The 11,942-nt window shown below is 34.4% G+C and overlaps 1 non-coding gene across 1 annotated transcript; it reads left to right on the top strand.

Annotated features, from left to right (window-relative positions):
• Positions 1-4,389: 4,389 nt before the first annotated feature.
• On the top strand, positions 4,390-4,493 carry LOC116873493. The gene has a single exon (XR_004383823.1). It is a non-coding gene; the product is annotated as a U6 spliceosomal RNA (small nuclear RNA).
• The last annotated feature ends 7,449 nt before the right edge of the window (positions 4,494-11,942 follow it).

Raw genomic sequence — 11,942 nt, 5'->3', positions numbered from 1 at the left:
TTTTAACAGTGTGTGGGACATTAAAGGAGGGATCCTTCCATGTATATAGATATGAAGTTAATTGCATATTTTGTAGCTGTGGTATAGTATCATTGTAATATCTGGAACAGCAGCTCACGGGGAAATTTTAGACAATTAAATCCTGAAGTAAAGACAAATAATTCTGTCTTGCTCATAAGTAGCCATAACCCACCAAATAGTACAAATGGTACAATCCTGTACCAAAGCTGAATGTGTGGAGGAAACTGGAAAGAAATGCATTGTTCTACATAAGAAAACAGAAAGAGTTTGCTTTTCTCCATTTTTTGACTTTGTGTGTTTAATTTATCTCCATTTTTTTTACTTTGTGTGTTTAATTTATACATACAGAGAGGGGTGATGGAAAAAAGTAGGGGGAGGAAGATTATGGGCATATGGAGGATGACAGAAGGACACAGAGTGACTGAATAAAATCTTTTATATCAAAGATAGTTAATACTGAATTTCATATTTGTAACTTGCAAAGCCCTTTATCATGCCAACCTTTCAGTAAAATCTACTCCACCTACAAAGAGCTTGGATATTTTGTTTTTCTTTGACTTGAAGAAATGGAGCTGAATTGCAAATTGGTATCAATTTCTACACATAGAAAACGTAGCAAATGGAAGATACAGGGTTCAGGGCAGAGAGTAAAAAGTCAGTGGGAAACTATGTGAGTTACAGCATGTGAATAACAGCAGAGTCACAGAAATAAATAAAGCAACATCACTAGACCAACCATGAATGTGACGTGGAGCTTCAAAGCAAAGTTACCTCGGTGTGTTGAAGACCATGTGACCCAAGCTGTCTCTGGGATAATATAAGATATGAATGCAAATAGATGCACCTTTCAAGGAGAAAATCAATATGCCGCTTTCATCAATAGATTTTGCTTGGTTAATTATTAAGTTTCCCCAAAGAGTGAATTATTTTTAGAAGTATGAATAATGATATGAAATAAAAGAGGGGAAAAATCATTCAGGCTCACCTTAAATAGGCCATCATTATTTAAGGTAGGATTAAGCCAAGTAGACCAGAGACATAAGATCAAGATTGTTTTTTAAACACACATGTTTCTATGTTCATAGTACCATCTATGTTATTTTATTTTATTTTATTAACTGTACATGCAAAGTGGAGCTTGAACTCACAACTCTGAGATGAAGAATCACATGCTCTTTGGGGAGCCCGAGTGGCTCAGTTGGTGAAGCCTCAGACTCTTCACTTTGATTCAGGGCATGATCCCAGGGGCGTGAGATCCATTCCCCTCTTTGGACTCTACTCCCAGCTGGAGATTTTCTCTCTCCTTCTGCCTCTGCCCTTCCTCCTGCTCTCTCTCTCTCTCTATCAAATAAATAAACAAATCTTTAAAAAAAAGAAAAAAAAAAGAGAGAGTCAAATGCTCTACTGACTAAGCCAGCCAGGTACCCCTAGGGTTAAGATTTGAAAGTATAAATAATGAATAAAGTCATCTCTGTTAAATTTAACACTTCCTACTTTTACAATCCAGTATCTTTAGGTTTGCAAATGCACTCTAAAAAATTTCTGGATTTTTTCAGACAACACACAGCATTGGGAAATGCCTTATAAATGCTACAAGTTTTGGCAGGATGAGGTTTTGGGAAAGTTTGGTTCTTAGGGGTTTGGAATAAGGAGTTCTTAAGAATTTTCTATTTAAAACACAAACATTCCTTCCTGCTTCCAGATCCAGTGTTATGGAAATGTGGGTTATTGTCCACAACAAAATCCTCAATTAGGGGTTTAAATCAGTTACTGCATCATTTTCCTTTATCTAAAAGTTTCCAATGCTATTGCTGGTATCTGCAGATTTTAAATGTTTTTATCTCTACCTGGCCATTGTATACAAGACACCATGGTTCTTTTCTTTCCTGACTGGCTTCAGTGGCTCTAAACTTCCCAACAAGATGAAAGCTATGCAGTTCTACAAGCAAAAACACTCAATAAATATTTGCTTAAAGATTGATAATTTGTGGGGCACCTGGTTGGCTCAGTGGGTTAAAGCCTCTGCCTTCAGCTCAGGTCAGGATCCCAGGGTCCTGGGATTGAGCCCCACATCAGGCTCTCTGCTTAGCAGGGAGCCTGCTTCTTCCTCTCTCTCTCTGCCTGCCTCTCTGCCTACTTGTGATCTCTAACTGTCAAATAAACAAAATTAAAAAAAAAAAAGATTTTTCGCTAAGCATGATACCCTCTAGTTCCATCCATGTTGTCGCAAATGGCAAGATTTCATTTCTTTTGATGGCTGCATAGTATTCCATTGTATATATATACCACATCTTCTTTATCCATTCGTCTGTTGATGGACATCTAGCGAAATAAGTCAATCGGAGAAAGACAACTATCATATGATCTCCCTGATATGAGGGAGAGGAGATGCAACATGGGGGGTTAATGTGGTAGGAGAAGAGTAAATGAAACAAGTTGGGATTGGGAGGGAGACAAACCATAAGTGACTCTTAATCTCACAAAACAAACTGAGGGTTGCTGGGCAGAGGGGGGTTGGGGGGGGTTATGGACATTGGGTAGGGTATGTGCTATGGTGAGTGCTGTGAAGTTTGTAAACGTGGAGATTCACAGACCTGTACCCCTGGGGGAAAAAATATATATATATATATGTTTATAAAAAATAAAATTATAAAAAAATAAATAAATAAATAAATAAATAAATAAATTAAATAAAATAAAATAAAATAAAAATAAAAGATTTTAAAGATTGATAATTTGCATACAAACATTAAATTTTTAAAATAGATTTTATTTTGGGGTGCTCTGGATGGCTTAGTCAGGTTAAGCGCCCCCCAACTCTTAATTTCAGCTCAGGTCATGATCTCAGAGTCATGGGATTGAGCACCTCGTCGTCAGGCTCCATGCTGGACATAGAGCCTACTTAAGATTCTCTCTTTTCCCTCTACTCCTGCTCCCCTCTGTCCATCCCTATCTGAAAAATAAATAAATAAATAAATAAATAATAAAATTTGAGAATAGTTTTAGAATTATAGGCTAATTGTAGATAGTATAGAAATCCCCACACACTGGGCACTGCTCCTCTATTAACATTTTACATTAGTATGGTCCATCTGTCACAATTAATGAACATGTACTGACATATTTTTTGAAGTCTACACTTTATACAAATTTCCTTATTTTTTTCCTAATATCTTTTTTGTATTTCAAGATTTCATTCAGGGTACTGCATTAATTTTAGTTGTAATGTCACCTCAGGCTCCCCTTGGCTAAGGCAGTTTCTCAGACTTTTCTTGTTGTTGATAACCATGATCTTTTTCTAAAGGACTTATCAGGTATTTCTTGGAATGCCTTTCAATTGGGATTTATCTGATGTACCCTCAGAATTAGGGTAAGTTATGTGTTTTCAGCAGGAAGACCCTGAAGGTGAAATGCCATTTTCATCATATCATACCAAGGTTATATCCATCCACATGACTTAGTGCTGTTGATTTCGATTTTGAGCACCAGGTTGAGGTAGTGTTTGTGAGGTGTCTCCAGTAAAGTTAATCTTTCTCCCCTTTCCATACTGTACTATTCAGAGGAGGTTACTATGTGCAGTGCCCACTTAAGGAGTGGAGAGTAACACACCACCTACTTGAGGAAGATGAGAGAATATTTACATACATTATTTGGAATTCTTTTTCATAAGGTATTTGTCTATTCTTGCCCCACTTATTTGTTTATTCAATAATTTATTTATATCTGTATGGACTTAATTGATACCTGTTTTATATCCTGAGTTATATAATCCAAGATCACATTTTATTGCTCAAATTGTTGGAATTTGGGCCATTAGGGGCTCTTTGAGTTGGCTCCTGTGTCCTCTTGACATACCCCAATGAATGTGTTTTGTTTTGGATTGGTTTTGAGTACTTCCTTACTTTTTGTTACTAAAAGAAGCTCTAGGTTCATCTTGTGTAATTGCTGTCCTAGTTCCAGAATCATCCATCTTTCTAGGGAAGCCTGGTTCCTTTTCTTGAAGAATGGTATCAGAAATCAAGAGCTGGGCTGAAGTGTGCTTGTTGCTACTGGACTGTCATTGCTTGTAGGCCATCTCGGGCTCACAGAATTAGCAGATATATGTGTGTATATTAACCCATATATAGACACATACTTATAAATATTTCTATATGAAAACATATGTATATATATTAAGCTAAATACAAGTTCATACTAACATCTCCAATTCTAATTCATCACCACATAGATCATTATACACTTCTCCCTTGCTTGTCTGTAACCTTATATGCCAACCGTGAGAAACCTGACTCCCACCATCTGCCATCCCTTTACTTAATGGGTCAATTTCCTGTCTATAAGTATAATGGTATCAACATGGTTAACCCTGTACTCGCTTCAGCAGCACATATACTAAAATTGGAATGATACAGAGATTAGCATGGCTCCTGCACAAGGATGACAAAAAAATTCATGAAGCATTCAATATTTTTCCACCAGGTGATGGGTATTAAAGAGGGCACCTGTTGGGATGAGTACTGGGTGTTATACACAACTAATGAATCATTGACCACTACAATAAGAATTTAGGATGTGCTCTATGTTGGCTAACTAAACATAATGAAAAATTAAAAACAAAAAGCAAAAAACACAACCAAAATGCTTAATCCTGAGCCACTGGTGGAAAATAATTTTATCAACTCGTGCTTACATACAGCTCTTTTTGCCTTGAGTCTTATGGATCCCAGTAATTCCCAAGGTTAATTAGGTCAATAATACCCTTCCTCCCATATTCTTCTCGGCAGTTGTTTCCTACATTCATAATAAAGTTAGATTGTTTTGTCTCATTCTACATCCTGAGGTCTACTGGCCTTCTAATGGATTTTCAAAATTTGCAAGTTAAGGTTTTCTGTTAGTGATGTATAGTTCTGTGAGTTTTGGCAAATGCTTGATGTCATGTATCAATAATGACAGTGTGAAACAGAATAGCTTTGTTAACCTAAAAAAAATCCTCTGTGCTTCACCTAATCAACGCTCTGCCTCATTCCTGAATTCCTGGCAATCCCTGGTCTTTTCACCATAATTATAGTTTCGTTTTTTTTTTTTTTTTCCAAAATGTTGTACAAGTAGAATAACATATCATGTAGCTACTTCAGGCTGGCTTCTTCCACTTAGCAGTACCCATTTAAGAGTCATCCATATCTTCTCATGCCTCAATAGGTATTTACTTTTTATTACCGAATAATATCCCATTGTTTGTATGTATCATAATTTGTTTTCCCATTCAGCTCTGGAAGGACATCTTGGTTCCTTCAGCTTCCGGTGATTATAAATAAATTTACTATAAATATCCAGGTTTTTGTGTAGACATAACTTTTCAGATAAATTGAATAAGTAACCAGGAGCATGAATTTTGGATCCTATAGTAAGGCTATGCTTAGCTTTCTAAGAAACTACCAATTTCTATTCCAAAGTGTTTGTACATTTTACATTCCCACAAACAAAGAATGAGAGTTCTAGTTGCTCCCCTACTTTAATGGTATTGTCAATTTAAAAATAAAAATAATATTAGTCATTCTAATATGTGCATTGTTGTATCTTATTATTGTTTTAGTTTATAAAGAACTCTTGACTAAGCCTATTCACAATCCTTGTCTTTATGTTAGCCAGCATTTGATGTAATATTTTATTATCTTTCTTTACTATAGCCAGTTTAATAATTATTAAACTTTTCTTCTCAGAGAGACCCAAATTTTACCCTATAGTAATGGTTAAAAGACAAATTAATTAAAACACATAAAAAGCCTAACCAGCACATTTAAGCATATTATAATATTATAAGCAAAGGAAGCAGCTGCAGTAGGAACTGTGCACATTATAGATTTATTAAAAATGAAAACACAAAACTATGAGGTATCAATATGCTAAGTGTCCTACTATGGTTGGCTAGTACTGATAGAATGCCATCCAAATCATAAATTAAGTCAGAATTTTTAATGCCACTTTGTGTTCCTTTTCAGTTCATTTATGTCACTAATGCAGAGCCCAGTGGGGAGAAAAATAATATGCATTATGATTGTCAGTTTTGGTGGTGATATTTGGAAAGAAAAGATATGGGAAAAGGAACAACTGATGTAAGTGATATTTGGCATTGCGCTCAACACAGCTTTCAGAAAGGATGTCTTCAACTATTGCCAAATCCTATCTGTATGATAGCCCTTAAATGGACAATTTTGCATGAAGCTCAGGTGACTTAACAGTTGTGAACCCTTCTATGAAGTCATTTTGCACATCTCTTTGCTTAGTTAATAGAATCATGCCATATGGGAAGTTAGAAGTGGTCTACCCTCCTTATCTTTCAGATAAGAAAATGGACAGTCTGAAAAACCTTACTAATTTTTTAAAAATCACATAAACAGTCTACCAAATATGGGGCAAGAAGCCCAGTCTCTGGATTCATTCTGTTTTGTTCCCCCAATGGAAGAGCAGAGGATTTGGTCATATATGTAATTCATATGCAGACTGCACAATTTAAGATAGGTAGAGGGGTTGACTCTGGAAAGGGCCCAGGAAACTGGATGCTCAGGGAGATACTAGACTCAAGTGTACCTGACCCTCATTTGTTTGTTTAAGTAATGGGCTTTCCTGATTAAGTAAACAAGCAAAATTAGTTCTACACCTTGGCTTCTCATTTCAGTTCTGACAGAAAAAGTGACTATTCTGCATCTTGGTTATCTGTTGAGCACTTGATCACCAGTCACAGCTATCAACAATGATATATCATTTTGTTTGTTATTCTATTCCTGCTTTACTTCTTCACTAACCTTCACTTTAATCCCTAAGAACATCTTCACAGATAAGTTACACACAAGCCTTTGTCTCAGGTATACTACTAGTGGAAGTAAGAAAAGACAATAAGTAAATAAATAATATAAATATATATATATTTATATGTATATGTATAATATATGTATTATATAATATATAATATATGTATATATATGTATATATTTAAAGGCACAATTTTCAGTCTTGATACTCAGTTGCAGAAGTTTGAGCTTTTTTTAACCTCCTTTTTGATGATTATTTTCATTTTTGTAACAATATTCTTATAATTTTTTCTTTGATTCATTCACTTAAAAGGAAATGAAAACTTAGCTCACTTGCATAGTCAACTCCAATTCCTCTTGCTCATCCTCTTAAAGTATCAAATTCACTATTTTTAGTTAAGATAGAAATCTCCATTTTCAGCCTTATGATGATTTAATACTCTTCACTCCAAAGCTGTATTCTATTTTATAGTCCCTTTCTTGAAAAAGTTGTTTTACCCCCTTGAGTTAATTTGTCTCTTTTTTCATTTGCATAATTTTGTACATATCTATCCATAATTCTTATTTCATGTTCTATAACTTCAATTCATATATCTTTTCTAATATATCACTTTTTTTCCTGAAGATCAATATACGATTTTCTGGACTCCTGCTGCCATTTTTTTTTTCTTTTTTAAAAAGATTTTATTTATTTATTTGACAGAGAGAAAGTAAGGACAAGCAAGGGGAGAAGCAGGCAGAAGTAGAGGGAGAAACAGTTTCCCGGCTGAGCAAGGCACCCAATTCGGGTCTCAATCCCAGGACCCTGGGATCATGACCTGAGTCAAAGTCAGACGCTTAACTGACTAAGCCACCCAGGCACCACTCCTGCTGCCATTTGGATGCTTACATATTGTAAAAGCTCCTCTTTGCCTCTTTCTATTTCTGGAATACTCTTTCCCATGCTTCCTGTTTTTGGAAGCATGACCTCCAGTGTATTCCAAATAAAGAAGACTTGGAAAGTAAAATTCATGAGTCCTCTCCATTCTGAAATAGGTGTTTAAAAATGTTTTTATCATTTTCTATTTATTAATAGTTTGGCTGGGTATAGAATACTGGGTTAAAAATATTTTCCCATGGAAGCATAATTTATCTCAATACTTTAATGGAACACAAATATAATACTATTTTTCAATCTATAGTCTATATTCCTATTTCCTCTAATATCCTTCAATACAAGATTTTTTCCTTTCTTCCTCGGTTTCTTATTTCTTTATTTATTTCTCTTTTTTGGTGGGGGTAGGTGGGATCCAAAGTCTTTCGTTTCTTTCATTCTAAAGCACTTGTCATGTTCTTTTCCTAGCAAGATTATTTTTAAAGTCCGAATGCCAGTTGTTTTACAGACTGTCCCTTAATTTGTATGTGATGATTTTCCCATAATTAAATTGAGATTAAATGGTTTTGGCAGATGGTATTGAATCTCTTAATGCATCACAAGAGGAAACATAACCTTAGTTTATCTTATTAGTGAACTATAAGGTAGAGTTTGATAAAAAGTATTTACACACTGAACTGTAGGTTCACAGTGTTCATTAAAGAACAGTTCACAGTGTTATTCATATGTGAAGGCATTGATGATATGTATTGGGGTACAGAAAGTTATATCACATTCAATTTAAAAATGTGGAATATACCTTCCCTCAATATTCAAGGCTCAAATGGCAAAATGATATCAAATAAAGCAGCTATAAATATACAAAGCGACTACAGAATTTACCTAAACTGATAAAAAGCACATTACATGCACTGATTAAAGGATCTGAAATTATAACATTGATGGATTGTACAACTTCTCTGGAGAGACCCTACATAATGTGAAGACTCAGAAAGGACTATGCAGAGCTTGGGTTTCCTTCTTTCTCTTCTCTCAAAATCCCATAGGAGGTTATGTGAGAACAGCCATTCTAAAACTACTAATATTAAGAACAGTCATTTCCTTCTTATTAATTCTAATCCTCCGTAATACACTTGGTATTTCTGTGTTCTCCATCTGGGTAAAATACTAATCCCCCTTTTTTTATTATGATATAATATGAAGCTTAGACCAAATATATTCACTCTTAAATGAGAGTATAAAGATCTTTCTCTGAAAAAGGCATAGGATATATGTGAAGGTGGAATTCAAAACTGGTCCCTGTACACAGAGGGCAAGAAGAGACCAAAGAAGGAGGCAGGCCACTCTGGATTCGTAGGTAGAAGGTTTAAGCAAAGGAATTTACATACAAGGTCTGTCTTGAGGGGCTGCAAGATAAATACATCTCTGTCTCCAGGAACTCCATAAAAAGTTTTTATAGAGGCCTTAACTAAATTTAGTCACATATACAATCTATATAGTCTCAGGGGAAGGGTTGAGGAATTTGAGGAAACCTTGCTCGGCTCCAGCTCTCCTCAACCAAAGGTCACATCCTCTTAATGACGTCCTCTAATACTTTGTGAGTCCAAAACCTGGCTTCACCATTTACTAGTTTTGCTGAATTCAGGCCAGTGAGTCAATCTCTTTCCCTCATGTTCCTCATCCAAAAAAACGACAATGAGAGAAGATTATTATAAGGATTGAATTAGTTCATACATACGAAACACTTCAAACATAGTAAGTACTCACTTAATTGTTTAATCTTATTACCAATCTTATGGTATGGATACCCTTTTCTGTCTTTCTTGTTGAAAACTGTCAGGGATGATTTTTCTCAATTTTTTTTGTATGTTTCCTAGGACCATCTTAAATGCTAACTTCTCAGAACACACAGTAACTGTCACATGTCTACCCTTTGGTTTCTGAAAGAGTTTATTTACAATTCCATGTAAAGTGGCTATTATATTCTTTTTTACTTTTATTAAAAAAATAAAATATTTTTATTTACTTTATTCCTTATTCAGAGGATTTTCCTCCTCCCCCATCCCTTCAGTTTGAGTTGTGTTACAATATTCCATGTTACCATCATCGCTTTCTCTTGCTACTTGTTATCTCCTCTATGGCATGACATTGCTGCTCATTTTTTAGTCATTGAACCAAGACCTCATCAACATGAGGGCAATAGCCAAGGGTATTCTTCAAAGAGATCTGTCTTTTACAGTTTTATTCAAGACTATGTATATAGAATCATATGTGTGTTGTTTTTTTTTTTTTTTTTTCTCTCAGAAAGGGAATGTACCCATTGGAAACTCAAAGGTTGTATATACCCAGGTAAAGAACCACTAGTCTTTACGTGGAGTGAAATAAAAAATGCAGTTATGCTTGGTTTATTTTCAGTATCTTCCTCATCGTTCTCTCTCACCTCATCACTATGTATATAAGCCATTCTAATTAAACTGATTTAATTGAACTGATTATGAAATTAATTCGAAGGAAAAAAGTGGAGCCTCACCTCATTATTAATGAATTAAGAACAAAGATATGAAAGATGGGCATTTCAAAGAAAAGAGAGAAAAAAGAACACAATGCAAAAGGAATAATTATATTGTGATGGAGTGTTCAGCTAAACCTAAGCTGGGTCTATGACTTAAGGAAAGGTGATTGAACTTGTGCTTCAAAGAAACAAAAACCTGAGCATTTACAAACAGAGATGAACAGATATTGTCAAATAGTCAGAAAAAGATGGAATGCTTATAAATGGAAGTTTTCAAGGAGAGACTGAAAGAAATGGATTACATTCAGATATTGAATTTAAAAGAAATAAATGGCATTGTGTTAGATATTCATCTACTTGGAAAGTACAACACTCAATATAAAAAAAAGTTAGTGACCAAAGAGTTTTGAGAAGAAAAAAAAAAAGAAAGAAAGAAAGAAAAATGGATAGAAATGAAAAGAGGGAGAATAAATGAGGCAAGGAGCATTCAGGCACAAATGGATCTGCTGAGAACGTTGTCCCCGAGCACTAAATCATTCCACACTAACAATCTACATTGGAAATTTCAACTTTTTGTTTTTGCTACACCTAGGCTTTCTTGCATAGTAATATCTTTCGAGATTTCATTGTTCTTCTCTCATGAAAATCTGCCAAGCTCCCAATGACCTATTTAGACAGAAGGAGCAAGATGAGTCTCAGCCAGTAACAGATAATTGCTTTTTTAACAGGAAAGTAGACAACGAATATCCGTGACACTTTGCCAGGGATCAGATCTATTTCTTGGGCCTTTTACACATTACTTTATGTCACCCTCAAAAGAGTTCTCTGAGTCACACATATCTATACATTTCAGCAGCTACATACTTTGCCTTGATATATAATTTTTATGTGACTTTTCTCATGAAACAACTCCAAACACTCCAACCTATTAAAGTTTATGCCTACATTTTTTCTCTCCTCCAAGTATGGACATTTGTATGTGTTTACAGTTAATTAAAAATAGCTTACAGGTAATAATCCAAAGAAACTACTGTCACATGTTTTCTATTTTAGTACACAAATGACAAAAAATAAATAAATTTAATAAGAGCAAATGTACTTTTTTTCAAGCATTCAATTTTAAGTAAATTCTCTGGAACTTCGTAATCCCAAGGAAAATCCTCTAAACACTTTTACATAAATAATTTCAGACAATTTGAATAGAAATTTTTGTTCTGATTTTATAGATAAATAATTTAATGTTAGGAGAAATTAAACGGCTTTTCCCAGATGATTCACTTAGGATTTCAATGCATAGGCAAAATTTATGATTATCTTTTCCTGAATATTCTGTGTTTTCTTAGTATTTTTTTTTCTATTTGGCATGGGGGAATATTTGGGATAGAGTAGAATATTACACATAAACACCAATTGTTTAATTGAATGATGCCATCGATATTTCTCCTTCATTGTATTATTTTTCTGTTAACAGATATGAGAAATTCTATATTAGATCTTAGCCAAAAGTCCAAGAAGCAATCACAGATATGAGAAATTCCATAACATTATTTGGAAAAATATGTATAATAAAGTTTTATTGTAGAACTTGATTATATGATGGGGTTATAAAACAAGCTTTTGATCTCAGACCATATGTTTGAACTCAGATTACACAGTAGAAAGTTTTCAAAAATTGCTTATTGGTTTATTTATATTACCTAAGCAATATCTTTTATATATTTATATC

Source organism: Lontra canadensis, unplaced genomic scaffold (genome assembly GCF_010015895.1).
Source record: "Lontra canadensis isolate GAN:19392208 unplaced genomic scaffold, GSC_riverotter_1.0 scaffold33, whole genome shotgun sequence".
NCBI classification, from domain to species: Eukaryota; Metazoa; Chordata; class Mammalia; order Carnivora; family Mustelidae; genus Lontra; species Lontra canadensis.
Note: the sequence above shows the minus strand (reverse complement) of the source record. Positions and strands in the feature narration are given on the sequence as shown.